A 15,762-nucleotide genomic window follows, 5' to 3' on the forward strand; every position below is an offset into this window, starting at 1 on the left:
AGGCTCAGTCCTTAGCCAGCATCTTGAAAGCTGAAGGTGAAAACAGAGTGGTAGGAATCACATGGCTTTATAATTCGTGTCCAAACATTGATTCACAACAACAAAATTTCTCTTAAAATCTTGTCCTAATTATCACAGCTCACATTAATACTCTCTAGGAACTGTTATACATAGAATTGGTTATAAATACTTTGATAATCCAGTTCTCATTGGAAAATGCCATTTCCTGTTGGAAATGGTTGAGGAAATCACAGTGATTTGGTTCTTTTATGTCTTCTTCAGAGAGGAAGAGCCTGACTCAGTTGTAGTCATAGGTTTTATTTAGGTGTTGTTTTAGATTTCCAGGTTTTTTTCTTCTTTTCCTAGTTGTGTTTAGTTGTATGTTAGACATTTCCAATGTATTCCAGTGAGTCCAGAAGGAAATTGTGGAGGGAATATTGAGGTTTTGATGGTTCTCTTCCAAAGCAAAACATAATTAATGGAACAATGAAATTGTACCAAATGGAACTTCCATTCTTTCCCTCATGTTACCCTCAGAGGCTGACCCGTGCATGGGTTACAAATATTGCAGCAGTGGGATTGCAGAGGGAGCTCCTCGTTTCTCTGAGCAGTGTTTGCTTCTTTACTCCTGACTGTGCAGGTTTTCTTTGTCATCCTTCCTAAAGCTGCACTTTCCCAAACAGCAGAGCAGACGGGAGTATGTTGTCGCCCTTGCACTCAGCAGTGTAATGAATAGGATCCTGCTCTAACGGGCCCACAGGTCTGATTCACAAGGAAATTGCTGTGTCCCTGTATCCTTTTAATTGTGGGGTTTCAAACCAAAGCATGGAGACACACATCAATTATTATATTGTCATTTAATCTGGAGTCAGTCCAGTGTGAGCCCTGAGCGCCTGGAGCTGGTCCAGCCGAGTGGCAGGAACAGGGCTGGGAGTCCTGGTAAACACCACAGGATTCCTGGGATTTGCAGGGCATCTGTTCTGCTGCCCTTGCAGTCCCTTGGGCTCTGGAGGAGCTCCTGGGTGACTGGTGATTTTATTAGGGCCTGACACAAGGGAGGTAGGAGCTTCTCAGTGTGCTCCCAGCAGAAAAGCTGCTGTGAAAAAACCTTGCTGTAGGCTTTGAAATCTGAAATGCAGCCAATTCCAGCTGAGGGATGTGACAATCACCTTTTGCTGGCAAGTTGCCATCTGAATAATGACAGTGTTGTGTGGTTTGAAGAGATGGGGAGCAGTGGGAAGGAGAAGTGTCTGACGTGGCTGGGACCGGGCTCTGGGAGGGAGCAGCCCAGGCCCTCGGCCTTTCCTGAGCCTTCGCCTCAACACCCCCAGCTGGATTTGTTTCGGGGGACACATGTGCATCCCAAGTTCTCTACTTGGGCAGCTCGGTTTGGCTGGGCCATCTGGCCATGCTTCTGCTCCTTTGAAAGCTTTGCCTGATTAAACACTCCTGGAGCTCAAGAGGGAAAGCCGCAGGAGGGGAACAGGAAGGGGGCTTGCTACGAGATGTGCTATTCCCTAATTAAATAATAGCCTAAGAGGAGCTCACAGCTTGTAACAACCAGGGAGATTCTGCTGCTAATACTCACTGCAAAGCTGCTCTTCCCAGGGCCATGCTTCCGTCCCCAAACCCAGCTGTGCCGTGCATGTGCTGCACAGCTCTCCCACAGCCCTGTCACGGAGGGTGAGAGTTGGAATGTATTCAGCCAAATTACAACATCTCATCTTTTGTTTTCAATTTGTTGGGACAAACAGCTCCTCTGTTAATATTTATGATTTGCCACTCCTGGAAGAGCCCAGCTGAAGTCATTGCACTGAGTCTGAGCTGGTTTGGTCTGAGAAACGCTTGAATTAACAGCACAGTGAATGTGGAGAGGAGCAGAGGAAGAGGGGGAGATTGGTACCTGTTGTGTCCCTTGTACAGCTGGGGAGCTGAGGCCTAGCAGTGGAACAATTTGCTGTCAGTCTGAAAAAGAGGTGATGGCAGGATCACAACAGCAACTCAGCTCTTCTCCATACACTATTTTTGACCAGCATTTTTGATGACAGTTGAAATACCCAGCCTGAGAAATGGTTGGTTTAAAGGCCAGTGATATTTATGAACCAAGCCCTGCTGTCCTTGGGTTTGCTCCTGCATAGGCATATTGGAGCTGAGGGCTGCTCTTTTCCCACCCAGGAACCCCAGTGCATCTCAGACATCTCAGCTTTACTATTTATGAGGCTTCTGCACAGACTCTTCATGCAGGTCCAACCACAGATACTGCTCCAACGAGGGGAAATCCTGGGAGAGTGTCTGAAGCATCCCATGAGGACAAAACCATGGACAGAAAGGCGTATCTAGGGATGCCAAACACAGATAAAGCTCTGACAGAATTAGACATTTATCCAAACTCTTCAGTTACAGGTTCAGGGTAACCCTGACTTTTGGGCACCCTACCTGAGATGCGTTAGGGCTGATATTCAGGATTCCTGTGGGTGCTGAGGTTTAAGGGATTTTTGGGTCTGCTTGTTGTGAAACTTGTGGTGTTATCATGGACCTTGTATTGTTACCTTATCCTGGCAAAACAAGTGTCCCAACAGACTTCAGGAATTTACCATGTGCTTTGTTCTGGCCTAAAGTATGATCTGCCCCAGCCATGGATACAAAGCCCAGCAGTCCTTTGGATTTACCTAAGTAATGGCCTTACATGGCAAGTGAGAAAATTCACAGTTAGGTTTGTGTTCTCATAAGGAATAGCAACCATTAAAATCTGGGGACAGGGAGGTATAATTCATGAGAAGGGCTGGGTTACTTCAGAGCCAGGTTAAACCAAAGCTGGCAACAAGGCATTGCTTACATTTCCCTATGGACACAGATTTTAGGTGAAGTGAACCAGCACCCTGCTTGGGGTGACAGCCTGGTGTAACACACTGGTGGCCAGCAGGTAGAAATAATCAGCAGTAGTGGTTGACTTTTTCCCAAAAGACTAAGGAAATACTCAGATAAAGAGACGTGACCCCAAGTACCAACATCAACTTCTCTTCTTGGCTCTGCTCTCCGTTTATTGTAAGGAAGTGGCACAAGTGTCTTTACAAATCTGTTATGAGCCACAGATATTTTCATCTGTCCAGCACTGTAGTGTAGTTAGAAGCAATATAAATGCTGTTTGCTATTTACCAAAGAAAAGAGTGGGGTGAAAAAGCTCAAATGCAAGATGAAGCACCCCTGTGGAGGCTACACCACATTCCAAGAGGCTGTCCATACCCATCTCCCAAGGGTTAGGACTGTACTATTGCAATTCTTCATGAGATTTTTCTTACACAAGCTACAAACCTTGTAGCATCTCTCATTCCCTTGGTCCAGACTAGGAGCAGATGTTGGGAGAGGATCCAGGCCTGTGTATTACACTCAGAAGAGGCCAAATGTATAAATCCCCCTTCTTTCTACAGCTGTGATATACAGTGTATGCACCTTGTTATCAGAGGGAGATCCAGAGCACAGGGTAGAGTATGACCAGGATAAAGCAGAGCCTTGGGAGATTTCTCCCCGTTCAGGAAAGCTGAAAGAATTTCATTTGGAAAGCCAGACCTGGGAGGAAAAGGACAGGGGAGAGGAAGGAGGAACCACTTTAAGTGTAAAGATGTCTGAAGGGAGTAGGGAAGTGTGAGGTTTTGGGGCTGTGTGAGCAAGTGTCATGTGCAAGGTAAGAGAGCCTGGATTGAGGCTAGAGATGAGCCACAGGCAAGGAATTTGCTCCAGGCAGAGTCCCTCCTAGATCTGCCTGCTACCACAGCTAACAGTCATGTCAATAGGGTTTCAAAGGTGCTTCAGAGGAATTGGGAAGCAAAGACAAATAAGGTGGGTGTCTGAGGGAGGAATGGAAAGTCCAGTGGTTACTGAGTGAGGCTTGAGTGTGATGAGAATCCTGGCTGTGCTCCAGTACAAGATTTCCTATCACATTAATTATATTGCAGTGGGCTCCAGGGCTTTCTGTGATACAGACTTGGTGTATCAAAAATGTTACACAGACAACAGTGGTGCGGTGAGAGAGAAACTTGCTGTGTTGTCTCCCAGCCTTCCACAAAGATGGCCTCAAAGGTGAAGCCTGAGATTCCTTGGTGCTGTTCCCTCTGTGCACGTGGGCAGGAAGTGAGTGATCCCCAGGGAGCCAGGAGTAATCAGCTCTGGGATATGTCATGTTCCTCCCAAAAATTAACTCCATTCTCTTCCCTTTCACTGAAATACATATGCTCTTGGATGGCATTTTTGTAACACTGGAAGGTGTTACTTGAGAAGTGTTTCTTGCTTTGAAAATATGGAAATATGGTTACTTAAACCTACATGAAGATACTGGGAATGTTGTGGTGCTGTCACTGTTTGTTGTGGGCAGAACTCCTGGCAGGTATCTCATGAAATCGTATCTGTTCAAACCAGGAAAACTGAGGTGAAGGCTTTCTCACTCACCTCCAACTCTCCCTTTTCCCCTCGATCTGGGTGCTATGACTGGCAAATGCCTTTGAGACCATGGAAGGACAGAAAATCAGTGTGGAAGAAGTGAGGTCTGGGAAAGAGAAGTCACAGCAGATGCAATTCCACCAAACAGCAGAGAAACAAAAGCAAAAGCCAGACAGTACTGACAAACAGAAAAGGAACGAGCAAGGAGCTGCCCCAGCACAGTCTTGTAGTGAAGAAGGAGGGCAAGGAGAGCCTGATGCTGATTTTTCCAGTCCTGAACTGTGCCACAGTTGCTTTCTGTCACCTGGATATGAGGTAAATGAGGTAGAGCATCTCCAAATAATGCCTAAGTCACCTTGCTGGCTTCTGTAGAGGGGAAGATATGGATGTAACAAGCACCCTTCCCTGGGAGAGGGTGTCATGCAATGTATGGAGCCAGGATTGCCTTAGGCCTGGGATGTGAAGACTTTAAGGGACAGTTGAGGCAGGAATGAGGCTGTGTTTAAAGTCTCCTTTATCACTGAAATGTGGAGGTGTAACCTGAGGAGGACAGAAAACCACCAGAATCCTGGTCATTGTGACCACGACACTGTTGTTCTCCTTTGTGCTAGAGGTAAAGACTAAAGCTTTGTGCTGGCCAAGGAATTCCTTAAATCAGGAATTAGTGTTAGGAGACTGATTCCAAATGCTTTTTTTCTAACTGAAAGTACATAGGAGAGGTGAAAATCGGGTCCTTTCTGGAGTACCCACCTGCCCTCCCAGCCTGGTGACGCACTGGCTGGAAGACTTGGAGCATCCTCTGCTTGTACCTCCTCTCGTGTGGCCAAAGCAGAGTTAAGCCTCCTGGCCCTCTCTCCCCCCCAAAAAAAGTGCATTATGGGATTCTCTTTCCTGCCTCTCCCTCCTCTCTCCAGAGCTGTGTGTTTGAAATGATATCTATTTCTCTTTGTGACAGCACACCGTGACTGCCGCCTTGACATTGTGCCGAGCTGACATCCCGACCGGTCTGACACTGATGCCTTTGGGCAGAAATCAGAGCCGGTTTGCTCCACGGCTCCGTGCAGCCACGACGCCGGCAGCGCCTCCCAGAGCCCCCCGTGCCCCGCTGGGGAAATGGAGCGAGCACGTGGGCCCCAGCTGAACTCCGGGCCGAGCGCAGGCGTTATCCGCACTCATCCTCCTGCCCCTTTTCAGCTTTAAGTGTTCATGTTCACATGGGTTTCTTTATTTTTATTTTCCCCCCTTTTCTCTCCCTTTTTCCCTGGCCCGTGAGAGGGTTGGTTTCCTGTTTCTCCCCCGGCTGCAGAGTCCTTGGGGAGCTGGGTTTCCGTGAGCTGGAAAAGGAGCGCACAAGCGTCTGATCAGCCCTTATTAGTGTTGAGAAAGATCTAATGGGTCCTGGCTTCTGGGACCATTACCTGTCATTTACTTTTATTAAGTCAGTGATGAGAAAGTTTAAAATTAAAGGCTTTGTAAATTGGATTGCAGTTCTAAAGGAAGGCACCGAGCAGGAAGGCAGTGCCTGAGCTTGCAGATGGACCACTGGGAACAGCACCAGGCCAGGGCGTTTCTCTTCAGCTGCTTTGACAAAGGTCCTGTGCCCAGAGCATGGCGAGAACAAAGCCTCGAGGTATCTAGAAACCTTCAGCCATGTGAACCATGTAATCCCTCCTTTGCCAGGCTGCTCAGGTTCAGACCTCCTGTTGAGGAGGAAGGGTGGTCTGCTGGTTGAGCCATTACCTGGGCTGGGAGCTCCGTTCCGGCTGAAATGATCCCAGAGAAATCACGTCATCTCCCTGTGGTTCTGGTTTATAAGGAGAAGGACCTCGTGTTAGTATTGATTTTGTTTCCTACCTGTTGCCTGGTTTGGGGGCTCTTTGGCCCAGGTACTGTCTTTAACTCTTGTGCTTACAACAGAAGCTCCAACTCCTGTGGGTCTTCCAGGCAAAAATAAAGGCTTTTGTTAAGTCTGTAGGAGAGAGCAAGTAGAAGGGATGAGCCACCTAGTTAAGGTAAGCATCTAATTCTTAGGGGTTGTAGCATTGTTGTAGTCTCTGCTTTTGAGACTTAATCTTTGAGTTAACCACCCAAACACACTTGTGAGTGAAACACCCCAATTGCACTAAAGCAATGCAGCTAATTATGGTGTGACAAGGGAAGCTCAGGGGCCAACCCTAACCAAGAGCTGCTGTCACTTCTGTTTTCTCAGCTGAATAAAAGTCTCGTGGTGACATTGCTCTGATGAGGAGCAGCGTGAACTGGTGGTTGTAAGTACAGTCTGGGAATCAGAATTCTTGGTTAATGTGTCTCAGTTTGTCTTTGACTGGAGTGACATGGGAGAAGTCACCTGAGGTCAGGATTTTAGGTTGCCTCCTGCCCATCCTTGCATTGTTAAATACACAAGTTGTGCTTACATGGCTTTGCATGAAGATTTGAGGTCCAAACTGTCTCTGAGAGGCAGAGTACAGAGCTCCACCAAAGCACAGGGCTTAGCCAGTTAGTAGGAGATTGCAAAATTAAGTGTTTGTCTCCTGAAGGGAGAATGAAACAGAGATTCCCTTTAAGCACATGGTTTCCTGGAAAAGTTTTCCTCAGGTTCTCCCTGCATGGCTTGGCAGTTTTCATCTCCCTGTGTTTTGCCTGTGTTGTTATCATTATTGTTGTTGTTGTTGTTGTTATTATTACATCATACTGTACTTACTTTTAACAGAAGATTTGTGAAGATTTGGAAGGGATGCCCTCTGCCCATCCCCTCTAACACCCCTACAGCCAAGCTCCAGGTGTGAGTCTCCACTTCTAGGAAGATTCTCCTGTTTTTAAAGAACCAGGACTGAGAGCAGAGGCTCACATCGTACAAAACCACATCCTTCACCTTTCCCAGAGAGATTCCAAACCACACAGGCAGGAGGTAGGGAAATATACCCAGAGGAAACTGGGACAGGGAGGGATGGCTAAGGAGGGGCAGGAAGTAGGCACTTGGACAAGCCTGGGCCCAGAATTCCTGCCAGGGGAGGCTAAGCATGTGTTAACTCCAGGCCATTCTTCCTGTCTGTCCATAGGCACAGCAGCTCCTTGACTTCAGCTAATTGCCAGGTTCCCTTGAAGGAAGAGTGATGCCTTTCCCAAGTTTCTCTGCTAGGGATGTGAGGAGCTGATCTCCGAGCTATTCAGTGGTTTCTTACATCATTCCTGTGTTCCCAGCCCTGCCACTCGACCACAAGGCTTTCAGAAGGTAATCTGGGGAGATTTTATCAAATGTAAAATGTTCCTAGACATTACTGGAGCCATGATGTAATGATCCAAGGTTTTTGTTCTTTAAATTCCACTGAAAAACCACAGGCCCCAAAAAAATTGTTGCAGGGGAGCTGATGAGTTTTAAGAAGGAGGCTGAGATCTGGTGCTGGACTGAGCCATTCTGGGGGAAGTGGTGGGAGAAAAGGTTTCAGTAGGTCCTGTGTTGCTGGCCTTGTAAGGTCTGGACTGAATCTCTGAGGAGGGCAACAGCCTCTTCACATCCCCCACTCCCTGGTTTCTGCTGCCTGGTGGGAAGTGTTGTCAAAGGAGAAGGCAGCAGGACCTGGCTGCTTTGTACCTCGCTGCTCCCGATTTCACAGAATCACGGAATAAGCTGAGCTGCAATGTTGGGAGCTTTGGTATTCTTTTATAATCGTGGCTGTTGCCATTTTTGTGAGGACAGTTCCAGCCCAAAATCTTGCTCAGAAAGACCAAACTCACGGTCCCCTCAAGTAACAGAGCTCTCTCAGGATCATCCATGCTGGGGCTGAGGACCTGGTTTACAGGATCTCAGTGCTTTGAAAGGCCTGTAAACCCTTTTAGAGGGACAGTGATTGCTGAGTGACACGAAGTCTCCCTGGCATATTTATATCTGCCAGGCCAGGATGAGACTGTCTGTGCTTTGATGCTTTGGATTTCAGTACCTGTTGAAATCCCCTGAACAAATGGTGCCATTAATTGTGGGGCCTGGCTTTGATGAATGGTGCACAGGGGACAGCATTTCATTTTGTCTGGGGGCAGTAGGTGGGATGGGGCGTTTCAGAGTGTTCAGTGATGCAGGAGAGGTCCTGGGTGTTGCCTGATCAAGGGGAAGTTGCTTCCACCCTCCAGAGTGCTGTAAAGTCAGTGTCAAGTCTCCGTGGCATCTGGGTTATGTCACCTGCTGAGGGGGCTGCCCTTTATACATCAGATTTGCTCAGTCAAAAGCCGATTCAGCCCTTTATCTAGAAAGCTTTTAGAATTTCTCTAAGGGTTACAAATAATTTTGTCCTAAATGGCTTCTGCCTGCCCCATCCCCAGGCCACTGGGCAGAGCAATGAGTTTGGGGTTCAGATGAGACACATGAGATGGGGGAAGGCCATGGGGCATTCCCAGGGAGAGCCCCAGGATCCTACCACCTTGTTTTCCCCATATGCTTTTGAAACTCCCAAAACAAAAGTTGTTTATATGACAGTGTTATAAGAAAGGCTTGTTCCCCAAGTGGTAAAAAAATACTTTTCCCCAGCTTTGATATAGGTTTTTATTTGGATCATTATTTTGGTGCTGGAAGATCATGTTCATGCCAAGAAGTTGAATTAATTTTGGGGGCACCTGAACGTTTTGTTGTGTACAAAACAACACTACTTGTCATTTCAGTCTAATTAATTGCAGCCATCTGAGGACATCTCTGGTGGGTTTTCACAAAGGGTTTCTGGACAGGATGAAGCTGTGTTAGAAGATTCTCCTTCTGGTGCAAGAGGACTGCTTTCAGGACTGCTGGGTGATAGCTTTGTGAGCTGGTGGGGTTGGTGGAAAACAAGACCATTCAAAAGGGAAAGGAAAAAGAAGGAAAGTCAAAGACAGTGCCATCAAAAGGAAGGATAATGGGAGGAGAGTATTTACTCCTTTTAAAGCTCCCAAAATGACAAGGAACAAATGGGAGTGTGTGATGTTCCCTTGTGGTCAAGAGGAATCTCAGCAAAGAGAAGGCGTGATTCTTTTTTAACCAAGTTTGGTTTACACTGGAGATGTTTACATGATTCACTCATCCATGTTCCAGTTTAGTGATTCACTTCAGGGTAGAGTGAATCACGCCTTGGAAATTTCTTGTTGCTGACTTTAAAGGTTTTCTGATGATACTGGCTCAGGTGAAGAGATCTGTGCTACATCCATCTACCTGGGTCAGAATTCGACACAGGAACAGTCAGCACATGGTTAAATACTTGCATATAAGGGGAAACTCTGGGTACCTGATACTCAGGTAGCCTTAAAAACAAGACATGGAGTGAAGAGGCAGAAGGGACCTCGTGCAGATCCTGAGAACATACTGTTTTTTAAACTAAGAATTTAAATTCTTTTTTTTAAATGAAGAATAGAGTTCTTTTTGTAAGAAATTTCAATTTAACTTAATTGATCTTTCCCAATGAAATTGCACTGAAGAATTTCCTGAACAGCTCTGACAAGGAGGCTTTGGAGTCAGGAGGACTGGCAGAACACTTCAGGTAATGAGCCTGAAAGAGGTAAAAGGAACTAAGTTGTGACCTGAGAGGTTGAACAGGTTGCAGAAGGCACTGCCAGGGAATCCAGTGGCCAAAGGCACAAATATGTTGAAGGTACCTTTAGGAAAGTAACTGGAGGGCAGCTCCAGGGATGGCTGTGCTGGCCACCTGATGGAGGAAGTCATTAAGCAAATTACTGTAATGGAAGCCAGGTAGAGCAGGGAAAGATCAGTCCTGGGAAAACCTGGGTGTTGTATTCGCCTTCACACAGTGGCTTTTGGTAGAGATCAGTATTGAGCTGGATTGATTTTTGGTCCAGTGGCATTTCCAATGCTTGTTCCAAGGATTTTGCATCTTGAGACAGTAGTGGCAGGTGACACAGGGCTTGTCCAGGCTGCCCTTGAGCCCCGTCTGCACACACTGACCTGCGGGGCCTGGCTGGGATGAGACTTGGAGTGCTCTGACACCATTTCTATATCCATGTAGGATTTAGGGGATCCTACCCTCGTGCCTTGATTCCCACAGGGCATGCAATGGCCCAAACCAGGCAGTCTTCCTTGTGTTAGTACTTCCCAGAAACACCGAGCAGGGGATAAACTCCAGCACTGTGTTTTCCAAACGGACGATGAAACCAGGGATTAGAGACAGGCGTGAGCCCTCCTCCAGCCCCTGCTGCTGTTTGGGCAGGCTGGTGCCACGTGTCACTGCAAGCAGTTGGGACATCTGGAATGGGTTCATGCGAGTCCGTGGGGTTTGGATCCCTGCACGTGGGAAATCCCTCATCCTCTGCTCGTTCCCGACAGGCAGCTCCTGCCTCCGCATGGCAGCACACAGACAGACCCTCTGCACGGGTAATGGAGGAGGATGTTCTGACTGGGATCCAAAATTGCTCTCACAGTAACATCTTCTGATGTTTAGCCCTCCAGATGGGGCAGGATCTTAATGTCTAGCACAGACCTTCCATGCATAAACCACTAGAAACCACTTATTTTGTTAATTCAAGGCAAAACCTGCTCTCATCCTCCTTGGATTTACATATGATTAAATCCATTGACCCAGTTTCTGCCTTACCACATGGGAATCTTCCAGCTGAGGATCTATTTCACACCTCCCAGCTGAAAGACACCTGGCTTAGGTGAGTACACACCTGCAATCCAGCCTGAACAAGGGATTTAAACACATCCTGGCTGAAACTGGGCCTAAGAGTGGGTGAAACCTGGTGCTGAGGGGGCACATGAAGTGAAAAACACATGAAAAATAGGTAGGGCATAAACTTGGAGCCAGTAGTTATATGGCAGCTGTCTGACCTCCTCACCTAATTTGCAAATAATCTTGTCAGGACAAATTAGCCCATGCTGAGCCTGTGCTGTTGAGTCTAGATGGTTATCAGGACTTGCACTGGTGAGCTTTAAGGTAGTTCTGGTGTCTGCAGCGCAGTGGAGTCCCTGTGGCAGTGACTGCAGTGCAGAGAGAGCCTTTTCTATTAACCAGAAGGAATATGCACAAGCCCTCTTTGACAGAAACCTGGAATTAATGGTTTTCTGAGCTGGTTTCTTTCAGGCCATTTTCACTACAGGGGCGAGCATTGAAAATAAAGATTTAAATTCCATTTTTAAAGTGCAGCTCTGAACACTGTGAATTGCTTAATTCATCTTAATAGAGGTGTTCACTCTGAACCCAAAAAGCTTTTAGTTGAGATTTAGCCTGTGGTTTGATATTACAAATTGCTTGGTGGTAGCACTGGTTTAAGACACAGTTGTCTCCTGGCCTCTTGTTCCTGCTGCTCTGCTGGCACCGCCACTCCTGTGGTTGGGAACCAGGTGGGAGGAGCCATCTGGCTTGGAAAGGGGGAAAAAAAGGTTTCATGTGTTTGGTTTTTTGTTTGTTTGTTTGTTTAAAGCAGGAAAGTTCCTCTGTCTGGTTCAGTGCCTGGTCACGGCGAGTTTTCCTGGCACAAACGAGTGGAAAGAGCACTTTGGCATGGAGAGGAAATGAGCAGCAGAGGGTGAAAGGTGAGCAGCAATTACTGGTGCTGGGAATGCCCCAGTGTACTTTAATATCAGCCCATGATCTGCAGCTGATCTGAGCATGTGAAAAATGCTCAAATACCTTTCAAATTGTGGGGTTTAATCTTTGCTTCTAGGTGTCCTGGCAGACACTTCCCACTTGTGTCCTCACCTCCCTGTCTCCAGCTGTCTTCAAAGGCTGCCCAGCTCCTGTGTCCTGCAAGTTCAAAACCCTGCAGCCCACTGGGACTGCAGATGTGTGAAGGAGCACAAGGACTGCAGCTGAATGACAGTGTAAGTATCAGTTGTCAGTTCAAGGAATGTTTCCTTCATTTCCAGAAGGAGTTCATCGAGAAGGAACCTGTTTTAATGTAAGTGAAAGCTGGGTTTCCACGGTGATTTTCTCAAATTTAGAAGATCTTGTCCTTTAAATCCAGTTTGCCATGGGACATAAAGTTCATTTGCTATAGACCACCTCAAACCAGCTGAGTCTGGAGAAGAACATGGTGAGGTGCCTGGAAAACAAAAAAAAATCTGTAAAAACCAGACTATTGTGGCACTAGAAAGTGGGAAATTATTCTTACTGTAGATTTGTCACCACAGTTCCTGAAATGGAGCTGTCTGATAAATAAATTCCCTGCAAAGACTGAAAAAAACAAGCCAACCCAGAACAGATGAATACCCAAATGATTTGGTTAAAGAAATATTTGTTTTGTTTAATAAATTGTGATGATTTTGATGACATTTCCCTTTGTAAATTTGAGTTGTACTTGACAGGAGGATATTGGTACCTCCAAAGCCTGTGAAAAAATGTGTGTCTGCCTTCAATCCATATCCACAGAGCAAAATTCAAATAGTTCCCATCAGTATCTGGCATGCAAGTGGAAAGGGAAGCTTAGCAGAGTTTCTTCGGTTATAAATAGTAATGTATGTATATAATATATAAATTAGAGTGCAGTGACACAGCTGGAAATCTCAGATCTTTCCCTTGATTAACATATCTCATTAGTGGGACTGCTGGGCCCTGACGTGTGGAGTTTGCTCCGGAGCTCAGTGGGAAACTCGTGCTGGCAGTGGGAACCCCATTTCCCTCCCCATCCTTTCCCTGCAGTGCCCAGCGCTGTGAGAAAAAGCAAGAGATGGAGAGAGGAAGCTCAGATTTCTTCCCAGTGACACAGGCAGAGGCAGCTCAGGGGAATCCTGCCCAGCAGAGGTTAATGTGACCCACATATAATTGTGTGAAAAGATGCCACTCTGCACCTTCGTCAAAGAGGCTTCTCGTTACAGCCCGAGCTCCCCAGTCCCCAGCCCCTTCAGCAAAGCACAGTTTTCTTGCATTAAATCACCACTGCCCTCTTGCCAGCTGCTTAGAGCTTGCACATTATACAGAGCAGAGATCTAATATATATTTATATATTTTTAAAATGTGACAGATTGTCTTGTAACATATGTGGTACTGCCTTGAAATGAGCTCCGTGCATGTGATGGCCGAGCCAGCGGCCCCTGTGTGTGTGTCTCTGTGTGTGTGTGTGGTTTGTGTTTTATTCCTTCTGCTGGAAATCTGAGAGCCTGGGACACTGGAGCTTTTCATGTTGCTTTTTCTCTGAAATATTCATGACGAGTTGACGACCTTGATTCTTTGATACCTGCCACTTATTTCTGTGCCACTGCTGATAACTGCTGCTAAGTACATATGTCAGTGCCATGGTTGAGTGAGTGGGATGATAAGGAGAGGGAGGGCATCTCCAGGATTCATGTGCTGGAATAAGATTACTTTAGAAACTCTGAGGGCATTTTAGGAGCCTGCCATGCCATCTCTTTCACCCCACTTTGGTTTTTCTGACTAAAGCCTGTTTTCTTTGCTTCTCCTCCAGCTTCTCCTCCGACTTGGAAATCTGCTAGGTTGCTGCTGCTTTTCTGAGAGATGATTCTTGGCTTGTTATCAAGTGAACTGCTAATGAATTAGTTACATTTTTTAAAGAGAGATGTGAGTCTGGGGACACCCAAGGAATTCTTTCTCAGCCAGAAACAGATCCTCATTGAAATGGACTCCAGGAGGTTGGAGTAGATGATCAGGGCATTTTGTTGCCCTTAAAGGCAAGGAAAGATGAGGGTAGAGCAGAGGAAGATAAGAAGAAGAGTAGGCAAGCAGGTAAGCACCAGTATCACCTTGTAAGCGTGACTTTTAAGCAGGCAGATCTCATTGATGTTTGTGAAACCATTCTTTGGAAGGATTTTAACTTGCCAGGCACAAAGTTTTGAGGGTGGGGGGTAAAGTCAGTGACAAAAAGGGTTACAGAAGTGACAAAATAATGAAATATATGGGGAAAGAGTTCCTGAGTGAAAGTTAAATGAAGCCCAACCTGAACCAGTTTTCACTGACGTTGCTGGATCAAGGGGCCAGTGTGGTTCCTTTTGACTGCACCTTATTCCATGGGCTTGCAGAGACACAGCTGGTGTCCGGGCCTGGGTTCCTCCTGCTTGGTTCAGTTGTCCACCTGAAAGGTGGGATTGGGAGACCCTGGGCTGGCTGAGCTGCTGTAGGTTCTGCAGTGGTGATTTGGGGAGTGCAGGCTGGTGCTTTCACCCTCATTCAAGCTGGGCTTTGGATGGAAATTGGAAAGATCAGACAGAGTCAGCTGGTCCCATCTGTTGGGTGCTGAAGGGACTCTGCTGGGGAGATGCAGTGACAGTGACTTCACCTTAACTGTGAAGTGAGGGCAGCCAGAGCAAGGGAGACAATGGAGAAGAACCTCTGCCATGGATTCTCTTCTCACCATATTTCATACAGAAAATTGCAGCACTGTCTCTTTTCTGGCCTATCACCTTCCCCTCTCAGAAGTCACAGCACGTGGCTGTACTGCAGTGGACATTCTCCTGAAGATAACTTCCCTTCCCTGTCAGAAAATATGTGGAAAAGGAAGAGGACACAAGGATGGAAGTAAAATTAGCAAGGCCTAAGGGGCTTCTGCATGTGCTTGTTGAACTGCAGCATCCTGGAGAGGCAGGAGATAAGGTGGCTTGGGGAATGCAGCCCAGCCCAGAGAGGCATTTATTTAAGATTGGTATCAAACCTTGGAATTGTGAGTGGGAGGATTCTTGAGGAAGGAACAGGATGTTGCCAGGAGGGAGGGAGGCTGGCTAGAATGATTTATTGTGAGGGTCAGTGGCAGGAAGTCACTGGAGATATGTGATGGTCTAAAACGCAGGCCAAGGAACCCGCGTGCGGACACTGTTTTATACTCAGAGATTCTGGCTCCTCGAAAGAGGGCCAGCAAAGTGACTGGGTGGTCTAATTTAGGGTCATCCTTGGTGGTCCTGCATGCGTGTGTTTTGGTCAGCTTCCTTGTCTGTGTGTGTCTCCGTGTGCACAGTGACCCGTCCTGCTCTGGGGTCTGTTACAGAGGCTTCTACCACTAAAAAACATTGCACTGTACTTGCAAGAGAGATTGCAGGCCTTTTTTAAGGCAAGAAGTCATTTGGTGCTTCCACAGATAACTGTGCATGTGGGGCTATGAAGTAGTGATGTTCATCATTAGGCATCCCTCCTCTGGTGGGAAAATTCCCTGTGGCCAAAGAAACGAAAAGACTGGCAAGAGCAGAGGAGTCGTGATCGGAACGACCTCTGGGGCCGTAAGCAGCATTGGAGAGTTCAGCTGGATGGGAAGCTTTAACTGGTTGTCAGCCTGAAATCTGCAGCTCCAGGGCATTGTACCAGGCCAGTTATCTCGAGCAGGACTCCTGCAGGCATCGTGCTTTTTGATACTGATGGCTGTAAATAAATTATTGATCGTTAAGCACAGGCACCTTCTGTCTAACCTACTTCTGAG

At 46.9% G+C, this 15,762-nt stretch overlaps 1 long non-coding RNA gene across 1 annotated transcript in view; it reads left to right on the forward strand.

Annotated features, from left to right (window-relative positions):
- The window catches only part of LOC109145862, a 233,903-nt gene extending 223,970 nt beyond the window's left edge, over positions 1–9,933 (forward strand). Inside the window, exons 6-10 of the long non-coding RNA XR_005603182.1 lie at positions 641–4,749; positions 5,390–6,701; positions 7,145–7,342; positions 7,494–7,666; positions 9,868–9,933. This is a non-coding gene — a long non-coding RNA (uncharacterized LOC109145862). The remainder of the gene's footprint in view (positions 1–640; positions 4,750–5,389; positions 6,702–7,144; positions 7,343–7,493; positions 7,667–9,867) is intronic.
- The last annotated feature ends 5,829 nt before the right edge of the window (positions 9,934–15,762 follow it).

The sequence above is a fragment of the Corvus cornix genome, chromosome 15 (assembly GCF_000738735.6).
Source record: "Corvus cornix cornix isolate S_Up_H32 chromosome 15, ASM73873v5, whole genome shotgun sequence".
NCBI classification, from domain to species: Eukaryota; Metazoa; Chordata; class Aves; order Passeriformes; family Corvidae; genus Corvus; species Corvus cornix.